Source organism: Bos grunniens, chromosome 29, assembly GCF_055505025.1.
Source record: "Bos grunniens cultivar Pamir isolate PY7600 chromosome 29, Bosgru_T2T1.0, whole genome shotgun sequence".
NCBI classification, from domain to species: Eukaryota; Metazoa; Chordata; class Mammalia; order Artiodactyla; family Bovidae; genus Bos; species Bos grunniens.
This window is the reverse complement of record NC_141193.1, coordinates 42,870,562-42,884,838: the sequence shown is the minus strand read 5'-3', so window position 1 is coordinate 42,884,838 and position 14,277 is coordinate 42,870,562. Positions and strand designations below refer to the sequence as shown.

At 43.1% G+C, this 14,277-nt stretch overlaps 1 long non-coding RNA gene across 1 annotated transcript in view; it reads right to left on the bottom strand.

Moving 5' to 3' along the window:
- Window positions 1–5,103, bottom strand: part of LOC147342554 (uncharacterized) — a 56,736-nt gene extending 51,633 nt beyond the window's left edge. Inside the window, exon 1 of the long non-coding RNA XR_015157912.1 lies at window positions 4,951–5,103. This is a non-coding gene — a long non-coding RNA (uncharacterized LOC147342554). The remainder of the gene's footprint in view (window positions 1–4,950) is intronic.
- Between the last annotated feature and the right edge of the window lie 9,174 nt (window positions 5,104–14,277).

The following is a 14,277-nucleotide window of genomic DNA, read 5'->3' as shown; positions in this document are numbered from 1 at the left end:
TTTGGGGGGCTCCAAAATCACTGCAGATGGTGACTGCAGCCATGAAATTAAAAGATGCTTGTTCCTTGGAAGAAAAGCTATGACCAACCTAGACAGCATGTTAAAAAGCAGAGACATTAATTTGCCTACAAAGGTCCATCTAGTCAAAGGTATGGTTTTTCCAGTAGTCACTTATGGATGGGAGAGTTGGACTATAAAGAAAGCTGATCGCCGAAGAATTGATGCCTTTGAACTGTGGTGTTGGAGAAGACTCTTGAGAGTCCCTTGGACTGCAAGGAGATCCAACCAGTCCATCCTAAAGGAGATTAGTCCTGGGTGTTCATTGGAAGGACTGATGTTGAAGCTGAAACTCCAATACTTTGGCCACCTGATGCGAAGAGCTGACTCACTTGAAAAGACCCTGATGTTGGGAAAGATTGAAGAGGGGAGGAGAAGGGGACAACAGAGGATGAGATGGTTGGAAGGCATCATCGACTCGATGGACATGAGTTTGAGCAGGCTCTGGGAGATGGTGATGAACAGGGAAGCCTGGTGTGCTGCAGTCCATGGGGTCGCAAAGAGTCAGACCTGACTGAGAGACTGAACAACAACAATAACAACTGGGAACTAAAAAAAGGAACTTGATACAGAAAATACAACTATAAAGAAAAACTTGTTGTGGCTTTGGAATAAATTGTAATTTATATCAAGAACTTTTGACAGTGAGATGGAGAGCTTATGACATGGGGAAATGAGAAGCATATCCCAGGTTTTATTTTGGTTAGAGCAGGGGAATAAGGGCTTCCCTGGTGGCTCAGACACTAAAGAGTCTGCCTGCAATGTGGAAGACCCAGGTTTGATCTCTGGATTGGGAAGATCCCCTGGAGAAGGGAATGGCAGCCCACTCCAGTATTCTTGCTTAGAGAATCTCATGGACAGAGGAGCCTCGTCCATGGGGTCGCAAAGACTGAGCGACTAACACTTTCACTTTTCGGGGAATAAAAGTAGGGAAGCTAAAGCATATAAGCAGTCTACTTTTGGTTGGGACAATAATATATATTTTTATCTATTAAAAAATTAGGTTTAATATGACTTAAAATAGAAAGTTAACCATTATCAAAAACCTACAACTCCCACATTAAATAACAGAAAAGGAGAAAATTTTAAAACTTAAACTAGCAAAATGAAGAAAACAGAGAAACAATGAAAACAAAGTATAATAAACAGCATCTGCAAAATATAATGGAAGGAATAAAACTAAACATCAATTATAATAATAAATTTAACAAATGAAATTATCCCATCAAAAGTCAAAGGGTCACATATTGGGAGACAAGTTAAAATTCTGTTTAGCTATTTATAATTCCATTTAGCTATTTATAAGAAACAGAAGAAAACAAAGATGTCCTCCAAATGACTTTTTAAATAATTAACTAATTTGGCATGGGAACTAATCAATCGAAACAGGAATTTGTTATAAACAATTGATAACTGAACATCTGTGAATACCAGCTTCCTATTACCCTTGTCAGAGAAACACTGAAAAATGTACCAGAGGTAAGAAAGCTAAACAACAGTAAAGGGTCAACATTAATATCAGATAAAGTGGAATTTGGAGTAAAATATTCAGTAAGACAGAAAATGATACTTTGAATGGTGAAAGCAATGTATCCCTGCTATAAATTTTTATGTACCAAACAAAATAGGAGTGCACTGTACAAGTTAAAAAAGCTTTTAGAAATGGAAACATCTGATAAAACCACAATCAAAACCATATTTCGGTTCTTTTCAGTTTGGAGCCATTTGATTACTATGAATAAATCATCTATGAACATTCAAGTAAATATATTTGTAGACATATGTTTTTATTTATCATGGATAAATACAGAGTAGGATTGCTTGTTCATATAATAAGCATATGTTTAGTTTTATAAGAAACTGTCAAACTGCTTCCTAAAGCAGTTGTATTTTTTGTGTCCCCCACAGCAATGAATGAGCTCTGTTATTCCTCTTCTTCACCAACACTTGGTATTGTCAGTGGTTTTTATTTTAGCCATTCTAGTGAGTGTAGTCAGGGAAGGCAATGGCACCCCACTCCAGTACTCTTGCCTGGAAAATCCCATGGACAGAGGAGCCTGGTGGGCTGCAGTCCATGGGGTCGCTAAGAGTTGGACACGACTGAGCGACTTCACTTTCACTTTTCACTTCCATGCATTGGAGAAGGAAATGGCAACCCACTCCAGTGTTCTTGCCTGGAGAATCCCAGGGACAGGGGAGCCTGGTGGGCTGCCATCTGTGGGGTCATACAGAGTTGGACACAACTGAAGTGACTTAGCAGCAGTAGCAGCAGCTAGTGTAGTAATAACATGAGGTTTTTATAAAGATTGAGTAAGACAATATCTTAAAGCATTTAGTTCCATATCTGGAAAAATAAGCACTATTAAAAGTATCATGTGGCAGAAAAGGGATTAATAGACATACAGTAAAAGAATGACTGTAAATTGCTAAAGATAATTATTAAGAAAAGGATTCATGAAACTATGGATCAATGAAACAAATAGTTTACAGAAAAGGAATTATAACTAGACAATAAAAATGTAAAAGATTCTCATCCTCACTAGTGGTCAGGAAAGAAAAAATTAACACAATAATGAAGTACTGTTGTTTCCTATTTTACTAACAAAAATAGTGAGACTGATAGCATCAGTGTTTTGTGAGTGTGCAAAAAAGGACATGTTTGTATGTATACCAGTGATGAAAATATAAATTGCTACAACTCTGAGGAAAGTAATTGCGCAGCATCTATTAATGTTTCAATGTAGGTATATTTTAAATTGGCACTCCCACGTCTACGGGTTTTGTCATTCAATGATAAAAGCATGAGAATATGTTAACATATTAATAGTTTATAATTTAAACAACAGAGAAGGCAATGGCAACCCACTCCAGTACTCTTGCCTGCAAAATCCCATGGACGGAGGAGCCTGGCTGGCTACAGTCCATGGGGTCAATGAAAAATCTTTTAGTTACCCATTAAAGGTAGCATGCAATAAACTATATTCAACCTTACAAGGGACTACTATGCAAATATGAAAGGGAAAAGATAGGTCTATATATATTGTCTGGGGAGTTTTATATAATATATAATTAAGTAAGTCACAGAGCAACATTTATGGTATTAATGCTCTCCATGGACTACAAACTCAGATATGCAAAAAATACATAATTGTCTTTATTTTCCTATACTGAACTTAACGTAATATCTTAAGTCCCTGTTCTGCCTGATGAGATGATGGAAACTGAATTACAGTCGGTGGAGGGTTTCTACCCCCTCCCCTCTTCATTTTTTCCCCCTGGGAGTGGAGGTGGATTTAAGGAGATCAAGCCTTAGTAGTCTGTGACTGGGGGAGGCGCAGGACAGTGGTCCTTGGGCACTGTCTACTACGTCTTCCCTCCAGAGCCGAAAGGGAGGTCTGGACTACCAGGTCCCTGGGCCTGTCAGCAGCGAGTGCTCCCCACACGCGGATTGCAGCCCGAGGCAGAACACTCTGCGGCTTTCCTGAGAACACGGAGGGACACGTAGATTCTGTGCGTGTGCCGCACTGCTGGGCAACCCTGCTTCCATTTGCAGCACTCACTCATTCCAGGTAGTGAGAGTGAAAAGGTGTGAGTGGGGAACTGGCAGAAAGCAGCAACTGAGCAGAGCCTTGACAGTCTTAGGGAGACAGCATTCACAAATCAGAGTGAAGTTTAGCCAGCAAGTGCTACGGACTGCACATTTGTATTCAGCACCCCACCCCCAACCCACCCAAATTTGTATGTTGAAACCCTAATCCCCTATGTGATGATATTCAGGCCTGGTGTTTGGGGAGGTAATTAAGACATGAGGGCGGAGGCTTTGTGATGGGATTAGTGGCCTTATAAGGAGAGACATGGGAGAGTTTTCTCTCTCTCTACAGTGAGAGGATACCATGAGCAGATGGCCATCTGTGAACCAGGAAGAAAGCTTTCACCAAGAACACAGCCATTCTGGCACCCTGATCTTGGGCTTCCCAGCTCCAGAACCATGAGAAATAAATGTTTGTTGCTTAAGCCACCCAGTCAATGGTACATTTGTTATAGAAGCTTGAACTAAGACACCAAAGCGTGCAGCACTCACGAGGCTGAGAACCTCGATGGAAGGGAAGTGCAAAGAAGGGAATCCTTCAGTCATTTGCCAGGTCCTAAGTGGTCCCAACGGAGAAGGCAATGGCACCCCCCTCCAGTACTCTTGCCTGGAAAATCCCATGGGTGGAGGAGCCTGGTGGTCTGCAGTCCATGGGGTCGCTGAGAGTCAGACACAACTGAGTGACTTCACTCTCACTTTTCACTTTCCTGCATTGGAGAAGGAAATGGCAATGCATTCCAGTGTTCTTGCCTGGAGAATCCCAAGGACGGGGGAGCCTCGTGGGCTGCTGTCTATGGGGTCGTACAGAGTCAGACACGACTGAAGCGACTTAGCAGCAGCAGCAGCAGCACACAGTAGACTACAGTGCATTATACCCTTATAATTCTTCTTTTAAAGGTTATTTCTAGGAGACTGAAGTTAAGAAGTGCTCCTTCCAAGCTGAGCCAAGTGTGCATTTGGAAAAACAGGACATGATAGTTGACTCTAAACTTTCCCCTTTCATAGCTCCTGTTTGACATTTTGGATAGTCAGCTATGATCAGTGTGTTCCTGGAACTGGAACTTTTGAAGTTACAGTAATGTTGAATGCAACTGAAATTTAGTGAAAGAATCAGGAGGCTTAGGTTCCTCATTCTCACCTTAGCCTCCCCAGAACCTTAGCAGTTTTAGGCATGAAAGCTGAAAGTCTAAAAGCTCTTTTCAGAACTAAGTAAAGCTATGAAGAAAGCAAAAGCTCATCACACCAGCTAAAATAAAAGGTCAAGCTTCTTTCGACTACAGTATTACCAACCCTGCTCTGCTCACCGGTAGCTTAGATCGCTTGTTGATGACAATGTTGGAATTTCTAGGATGCAGTCAGTTGATGACGTGTCTTCACAGCCATAGGTCTGGTGGTTTCAGCCGTCCACTGGATCAGATGCAGAGCAGGCATGACCTTGGACACTAAGTATAGCCCAGTGGCTGGAGATAGGCCACTAACTGCTGACTTCACCATTCCCTCATTATTATAATTAGTGCCACAACCATGAGAGTGACTCATGTGATTATGCAATTCATAATACTCAATTAAAATGACATTACTGAGTGTCGCACGGCAACTCCCCAAGCAAAAAGCCCTGACTGAATAGACGAGCTTTTTCTTAATAAATATTGTTTACTTGGGAGATGACCCTGTTCAAAAGGCGGCATTCATAGAAGGGAGAAGGGTTTTTGGAGATCAAGGTTTGGGAAATCACCCACTTGGAGGGCAAACCATGACCTCGAGTGATGGGAGTTTGGAGAAGAAAGATGTACTAAGCAAAGCTTGGAGAATAAGGAAGTATATGAACCAGGATTTGTAAAGTATCTGTGATTTAGACAGTGATGAGTAAAGAGTGTTCCATAGGAGGTAACTGCTCGGACAAAAGTGCAAGATGAGATCTCTGCTAGTGCAATTCAGAGCTTCAATCCTCAGTTACCTGGTAGGGACTAGGACTGATGTTCCCTGGTACCTCTGATTCGGAGAAGAAACTCCATGAAATACATTTTCTAATATACCCCTTTTTGACTAATTTAAATGGCTAATTATTATTGCCAAAGCAAGTAAAATATGTATTTTCTATTCTGCCTCTTATGCCTATTCCTATGGTATCTACTACTTTGGCCTGTTAATAATAAAAGTTATACCTACAACAAAACCAATTTAAAAAAATTAAAATATTGTATAACTTGTTTCTATATCATTTCTACATTACACACAAATACATATTGTTAGCTTTTAAACACTCCTGTCACCAAAGACTGATGTTTATACTTGCTGCAAGAAATAAACAAGCTGTAATCTCATTATGATCAATAAACTTTGGTTAAATATATCCAGTGTTAAGACTTGGTTTTAATCCTGAGCTTTAGTTTCTTCCTAGGCTTTTATAATATTCTAAAAACCAAGTAACTGTTTTAATCTTATATAAAGAGGACACTGTTTTCTATGATTTTTAAGCATAGAAGACATGCACTCCATTCCATTGGGGCAACCAATAAAGTCAAGAGTCATTTTAAGCTTATCTTTTCTGTTTTACCAATTCTGCCATTTGGATGGCTTCGGCTTGGTGAGACTCACCACGTACTGGCCCTGTGAGTCAGACAGGGTCATGAGCAAATCTGCCTCGGGCTCCCCAAGGAACCACGCTGTCTGGAAAAGGCTCTGTGGGGCAGGATCCCAGGCACTGTCGGCATGTCCAGGGCAGAGGCACTGGGAATTTTCATATGTCTGTGTGATGGTTCACTACTGAGAGTAGTGAGTCAAGATGGTCCATGCCTGGCAGGGATTACTGAATGAAATTGCAGTGTGAGTCATATGCACAAGAATGCTTAATCCAAATCGTTATTTCCTATACTCAATAATCCATGTTTTAAAAAAACGTTTATTTATTCATTTATATTTGTCTGTGCCAGGTCTTTGTTGTGGCACGTGGGATCGTCCACCTTCCTTGAGGTGTGTGGGATCTTTAGTGGGCATACAGGATCTAGTTCCCTGACCAAGGATTGAACCCAGGCCCCCTGCACTGGGAGTGCAGAGTCTCAGCCGCTGGACCACCAGGGACGTCCCTCACTGATGCATCTTAATGCCCTGGTATCATGATGTAGTATTAATGTAATTAAGCCCAAGTTAGATAAGCGCATTCACTTTTCTTCCCAGTGATTAATAAATTAAAGAATGTTAGGGTGACATTTCTATACAGTGGGAGACCCAGACAGGGTAGTTACAGAACTCTGGTTCAAGTTCGTCGTCTAATTAAGGAGCATTCTTTGTTTTGGCTGACGTTCTCTATCAGAGGAATGGTATTTGGTCCACGAACTGCACGCTCGACGCCTGTGCTCCAGAATTGCTTCATCTCTGAACTCTGGGTACTACCCTCTTCTCTTGTTAGTTCTTTTTCTTACTGAACTCTGTCTGCTTTCCCATCATAACCTCAACTATCACTGAAGAAGAAAAGAATCAGTTGATTATACCAAAACTCAAAGGACAGTGGTAACTGGACAACTAATATTTCTAGTTAACTCAGGATTAAATGGATCCTTTTGGTTTTCACATTTTACTGAAATGAATTCAACCAGGTGTTTTGGTTTTACCTTAACATTTTTGAAGGTCATTAGACTGAACATGAATTCTAACTTTGCCGACCAGTAACTATTGAGGCAGAAGCAGGAGGTTATTGGGCAGGACGTGATTGACTCCAGGCTTATCAGTAATTTTCCCCTTATTGACTTTGATATGTTCTTATTTTGCTGGTGCTTCTCTTTGTCTAAGAAGTCCAATGTTGCAAAAATAAAGGTAAGCTTCTGGGTGTTGACCTTATAATTGACTGAATACTAGACCAGTGGTCTCCACTGGCTAACCACAGAAGTCTACCCTGTCCTGAAGTTCCTGTTAATGCAAATCCAAGAATGTCGGTTTACCATTTTGTGTGTGATGCAACGTGATGAGCAAGACCTAACACTTGAGTAACAAAGTCAACATCATAAAGATTGCAACAAGCTGAAGACAGCTGAAAAGAGCAAAATTACAGTTAAAAGGCATGAAAGAATGGAGAGGTATGAAGGTTAGAAATTTTCTGTCATTAAAAAAAAACCAGTTGTCCAAGTAGACAATTGCCTCTTTAGCTGTTCATTTGACCTTGGGATTTCCATTAACAGCAACTCAATCTAGCCAGCACTGTGGGAGTTCAGTTCAGTTCAGTTCAGTCCCTCAGTCATGTCCGACTCTTTGCAACCCCATGAATTGCAGCACGCCAGGCCTCCCTGTCTGTCACCAACTCCCAGAGTTCACTCAGACTCACGAACATCGAGTCAGTGATGCCATCCAGCCATCTCATCTTCTGTCATCCCCTTCTCCTCCTGCCCCCAATCCCTCCCAGCATCAGAGTCTTTTCCAATGAGTCAACTCTTCGCATGAGGTGTCCAAAGTACTGGAGTTTCAGCTTTACCATCATTCCTTCCAAAGAAATCCCAGGGCTGATCTCCTTCAGAATGGACTGGTTGGATCTCCTTATAGTCCAAGGGACTCTCAAGAGTCTTCTCCAACACCACAGTTCAAAACCATCAGTTCTTTGGCCCTCAGCTTTCTTCACAGTCCAACTCTCACATCCATACATGACCACTGGAAAAACCATAGCCTGGACTAGACAGACCTTTGTTGGCAAAGTAATGTCTCTGCTTTTGAATATGCTATCTAGGTTGGTCATAACTTTCCTTCCAAGGAGTAAGTGTCTTTTGATTTCATGGCTGCAGTCACCATCTGCAGTGATTTTGGAGCCCCCCAAAATAAAGTCTGACACTGTTTCCACTGATTCCCCATATATTTGCCATGAAGTGATGGGACCGGATGCCATGATCACTGTTTTCTGAATGTTGAGCTTTAAGCCAACTTTTTCACTCTTCTCTTTTCACCTTCATCAAGAGGCTTTTTAGTTCCTCTTCACTTTCTGCCATAAGGGTGGTGTCATCTGCATATCTGAGGTTGTTGATATTTCTCCCAGCAATCTTAATTCCAGCTTCTGCTTCTTCCAGCCCAGTGTTTCTCATGATGTACTCTGCATAGAAGTTAAATAAGCAGGGTGACAATATACAGCCTTGACATACTCCTTTTCCTATTTGGAACCAGTCTGTTGTTCCATGTCCAATTTTAACTGTTGCTTCCTGACCTGCATACAGATTTCTCAAGAGGTAGGTCAGATGGTCTGATATTCCCATCTCTTTCAGAATTTTCCACAGTTTATTGTGATCCGCAGTCAAAGGCTTTGGCATAGTCAATAAAGCAGAAATAGATGATTTTCTGGAACTCTCTTGCTTTTTCCATGATCCAGCGGATGTTGGCAATTTGGTCTCTGGTTCCTCTGCCTTTTCTAAAACCAGCTTGAACATCTGGAAGTTCACGGTTCACATATTGCTGAAGCCTGGCTTGCAGAATTTTGAGCATTACTTTACTAGCGTGTGAGATGAGTGCAATTATGGGGTAGTTTGAGCATTCTTTGGCATTGCCTTTCTTTGGGATTGGAATGAAAACTGACCTTTTCCAGTCTTGTGGCCACTGCTGAGTTTTCCAAATTTGCTGACATATTGAGTGCAGCATTTTCACAGCATCATCTGTTAGGATTTGAAATAGCTCAACTGGAATGCCATCACCTCCACTAGCTTTGTTCATAGTGATGCTTTCTAAGGCCTACTTGAATTCACATTCCAGGATGTCTGGCTCTAGGTGAGTGATCACACCATCGTGATTATCTGGGTCATGAAGATCTTTTTTGTACAGTTCTTCTGTGTATTCTTGCCACCTCTTCTTAATATCTTCTGCTTCGGTTAGGTCCATACCATTTCTGTCCTTTATCTAGCCCACCTTTGCATGAAATGTTCCCTTGGTATCTCTAATTTTCTTGAAGAGATCTCTAGTCTTTCCCATTCTGTTGTTTTCCTCTATTTCTTTGCACTGATCGCTGAGGAAGGCTTTCTTATCTCTTCTTGCTATTCTTTGGATCTCTGCATTCAGATGCTTATATCTTTCCTTTTCTCCTTTGCTTTTTGCTTCTCTTCTTTTCACAGCTATTTGTAAAGCCTCCCCAGGCAGCCATTTTGCTTTTTTGCATTTCTTTTCCATGGGGATGGTCTTGATCCCTGTCTCCTGTACAATGTCAGGAACCTCTGTCCATACTTCATCAGGCACTCTATCTATCAGATCTAGTCCCTTAAATCTATTTGTCACTTCCACTGTATAATCATAAGGGATTTGATTTAGGTTATACCTGAATGGTCTAGTGGTTTTCCCTACTTTCTTCAATTTCAGTCTGAATTTGGCAATAAGGAGTTCATGATCTGAGCCACAGTCAGCTCCTGGTCTTGTTTTTGCTGACTGTATAGAGCTTCTCCATCTTTGGCTGCAAAGAATATAATCAATCTGATTTCGGTGTTGACCATCTGGTGATGTCCATGTGTAGAATCTTCTCTTGTGTTGTTGGAAGAGGGTGTTTGCTATGACCAGTGCATTTTCTTGGCAAAACTCTATTAATCTTTGCCCTGCTTCATTCCATATTCCAAGGCCAAATTTGCCTGTTACTCCAGGTGTTTCTTGACGTCCTACTTTTGCATTCCAGTCCCCTATAATGAAAAGGACATTTTTGGGGGGTGTTAGTTCTAAAAGGGCTTGTAGGTCTTCATAGAACCGTTCAACTTCAGCTTCTTCAGCGTTACTGGTTGGGGCATAGACTTGGATTACTGTGATATTGAATGGTTTGCCTTGGAAACGAACAGAGATCATTCTGTCGTTTTTGAGATTGCATGCAAGTACTGCATTTTGGACTCTTTTGTTGACCATGATGGCTACTCCACTTCTTCTGAGGGATTCCTGCCTGCAGTAGTAGATATAATGGTCATCTGAGTTAAATTCACCCATTCCAGTCCATTTTAGTTCACTGATTCCTAGAATGTCGATGTTCACTCTTGCCATCTCTTGTTTGACCACTTCCATTTGCCTTCATTCATGGACCTGACATTCCAGGTTCCTATGCAATATTGCTCTTTACAGCATCGGACCTTGCTTCTATCACCAGTCACATCCACAACTGGGTATTGTTTTTGCTTTGGCTCCATCCCTTCATTCTTTCTGGAGTTATTTCTCCACTGATCTCCAGTAGCATATTGGGCACCTACTGACCTGGGGAGTTCCTCTTTCAGTATCCTATCATTTTGCCTTTTCATACTGTTCATGGGGTTCTCAAGGCAAGAATACTGAAGTGGTTTGCCATTCCCTTCTCCAGTGGACCACATTCTGTCAGACCTCTCCACCATGACCCCCCCGTCTTGGGTGGCCCCACGGGCATGGCTTAGTTTCATTGAGTTAGACAAGGCTGTGGTCCTAGTGTGGTTAGATTGACTAGTTTCCTGTAAGTATGGTTTCAGTGTGTCTGCCCTCTGATGCCCCCTTGCAACACCTACCTTCTTACTTGGGTTTCTCTTACTCTGGGCGTGGGGTATTTCTTCACGGCTGCTCCAGCAAAGCGCAGCCGCTGCTCCTTACCTTGGACGAGGGGTATCTCCTCACCTCCGCCCCTTCTGACCTTGAACGTGGAATAGCTCCCCTAGGCCTTCCTGCGCCCGTGCAGCCACTGCTCCTTGGAGGTGGGTTGCCCCTCCGGCCGCGGCCCCTGGCCTCGGGCGTGGGATAGGTCCTCCCAGCCGCCGCCCCTGGCCTCAGACATGGGGTAGCTCCTCTCGGCTGCCGCCTCTAATGGCTCCTACAAATGTCAAATGATATGAGGCTGCATTGGGCTTCCCAGGTGGCACTAGAGCTAAAGAATCCACTTGCCAATGCAGGAGACTTACAGAGATGCAGGTTTGATCCCTGGGTTGGGAAGATTCCCCTGGAGGGACCCACTCCAGCATTCTTGCCTGGAGAATCCCTGGACATAGGAGCCTGGAAGGCTACACAGTCCATAGGGTTGCAAAGAGGCAGACATGGCTGAAGTGACTTAGCACAGAGGCTCCAGGCTGCATTATTAGAAATCTGATGGATGGGGTAGATAATAGTCTCACTGTACTTTCCTGATCAGTCCACACCTGGAGTTGGTGGTCAGGTAGGTGGGTGAGAAATTTGTTAATAGGAGAACTGCTTGTCCTCACACTTCCTGCCTCAGGGATTGACATTGAGTATAATTTTATAGTTTGGGTTTCTATGGATATATGTCCCAAACAACTGGTTCGTTCTTAATATGATACTTACTGAGAACATATATTAGCACACTTCACCTCTAAATTGTAATTTTCTTATTTAAAAAAAAAAACTCAGAGACCTTATAATAGAAAAGCATAAACTATTAACTAATATTATTGTAACCATTTTATGGAATATGCTGATTTCAGTGGAATACAACAGGAAATACCCATTTTCTCCCTTCTCATTGGGGCCTTTGGTTATATTTGGTCAGGTCCCCTTTTCAAAACCCTTGAGAAATCTCAGGTGGGTCTCAAAACTTCAAACCTACTTTGCAGTAACGGAAGTTTGCACGCATGCTAAGTCACTTCAGTCGTGTCCAACCCTTTGTGACCCTATGGAATGCAGCCCGCCAGGCTCCTCTGTCCATGGATTCTCCAGGCAAGAATACTGGAGTGGGTTGCCAAGCCCTCCTTCAGGGCATCTTCCCAACCCAGGAATCAAACCCTTGTCTTTTACGTCTACCTGCGTTGGCAGGTGGGTTCTTTACTGCTAACGCCACGTGGGAAGCCCAGTGGAAGTTTAGTAAGGTACAATTTCAAATTTCAGCCTCACATTCACTTCAAAGATTCTTCTCCCAGCTTGGGCCTGTTTCATATGCAGTGGAAGATCTCTAGGGAAGAAAAAGGTGGATATAGTCTATGCTTCCCTCCTCTTCCACCTCACCTAGAAATTTCTGGTCCCTGCCTGCTTGGAGGAGGAAAGGCAGACAAGAAATGTAGTGGGTTGAGTTGTTGCCTCAAAAATATGTCCATGTCTTGATCCCCAGATCCTGTGATTATGAACTTATTTGGGATTTTTCCAGGTGTAATAAAGTTGCTGCTGCTGCTGCTAAGTTGCTTCAGTCATGTCCAACTCTGTGCGACCCCCTGGATGGCAGCTCACCAGGCTCCCCCGTCCCTGGGATTCTCCAGGCAAGAACACTGGAGTGGGTTGCCATTTCCTTCTCCAATGCATGAAAGTGAAAAGTGAAAGTGAAGTTGCTCAGTCGTGTCCGACTCAGCGACCCCATGGACTGCAGCCTACCAGGCTCCTCTGTCCATGGGATTCTCCAGGCAAGAGTACTAGAGTGGGGTGCCATTGCCCTCTCCGGTAATAAAATTAAGGATCTTTAAAAAATTATTTATTTGTTTGTGTGTTTTATTTATGACTGTGTGGGTCTTTGTTGCTGCAGTGAGCAGGGGCTTTGCTTGTTGCAGAGCCTGGGTTCTGAGTGCAGGAGTTTCAGTACTTGCTGCACTGGAGCTCAGCAGTTGTGGTGCACGGGCTTAGTTGCTCCACAGTGTGCGGAATCTTCCTGGGCCAGGGAACAAGCCCACATCCCCTGCATTGACAGATGGATTCTTAACCACTGGACCACTAGGGAAGTCCCTAAGTTAAGGACCTTGAGATGGGATTGTCGTGGGTTATGCAGGTGGGTCCTAAACTCAATGACTTATCCTTATCAGAAAACACACAGGGAGAAGCCGCAGCAGCAATGTGACCATAGCCAGATTGTAGTGATGGAGCCACATGCCAGGGAACACCTGGAGCCTTCTGAAGCTGGAAGTGGCAAGGAACAGATTGTTCCCTTACAGCCTTTGGAGCACAGCCCTGCTGACACCTTGATTTCAGACGTCTGGCCTTCAGAATTGTGAAAGAATCCAGTCCCCTCGCTTTAAGCCACCAAGTTTATAGTAATGTGTTACGGCAGTCCGAAGAAACGAACACAGGAGCAAGCATTCACATTTAGCATCTGTTCTTTGTAGCTCTCTCATGGCTACTGAAGGGCTCTGTGTGGCACGTGTCCCAAAGCTGGCAGCATAATCAGACGCGGGAGCAGGTTTTCTCAGATGCCCTTGTGGCGAACTGCCTTAGGTCAGCTCCTGGCTGACCTCCGTGACTCCCTGCCCAGTTCCTGGCATAGTGGGGAACACCACGGCCTCTTATGGCCCCAGTCCACTCCCGTGAACAGGCCACCCTCAGGGGTGTTACACCCTCAAGCGACTCAGGCCCAGCTACTTCTTGTGCTATCTCCTTGGCCTTCAAGAATTTCATCCTGTGAACCTATTTGCAGGGCAGGAATAGAGAGGCAGAGAACAGACATTTGGACACAGCAGGTCATGGTGGGGGGACGGGAGGGCAGAATGAATTGGGAGAGCAGCGTGGATATATATGTTTATATATACTACTGTGCGTAAAACAGGTGACTAGTGGAAGGCTGCTGTATAACACAGGCTCAGCTCAGTGCTCTGTGATGATCAAGATGGATAAGATGTGGATGGATGGGAGGCTCAAGGGGGGGATATATATATATATACATACAGCAGATTCACTTCATTGTACAGCAGAAACTAACAAAACATTGTTAAGCAATTATACTCCAATAAAAATAAATAATCTCATCCTAG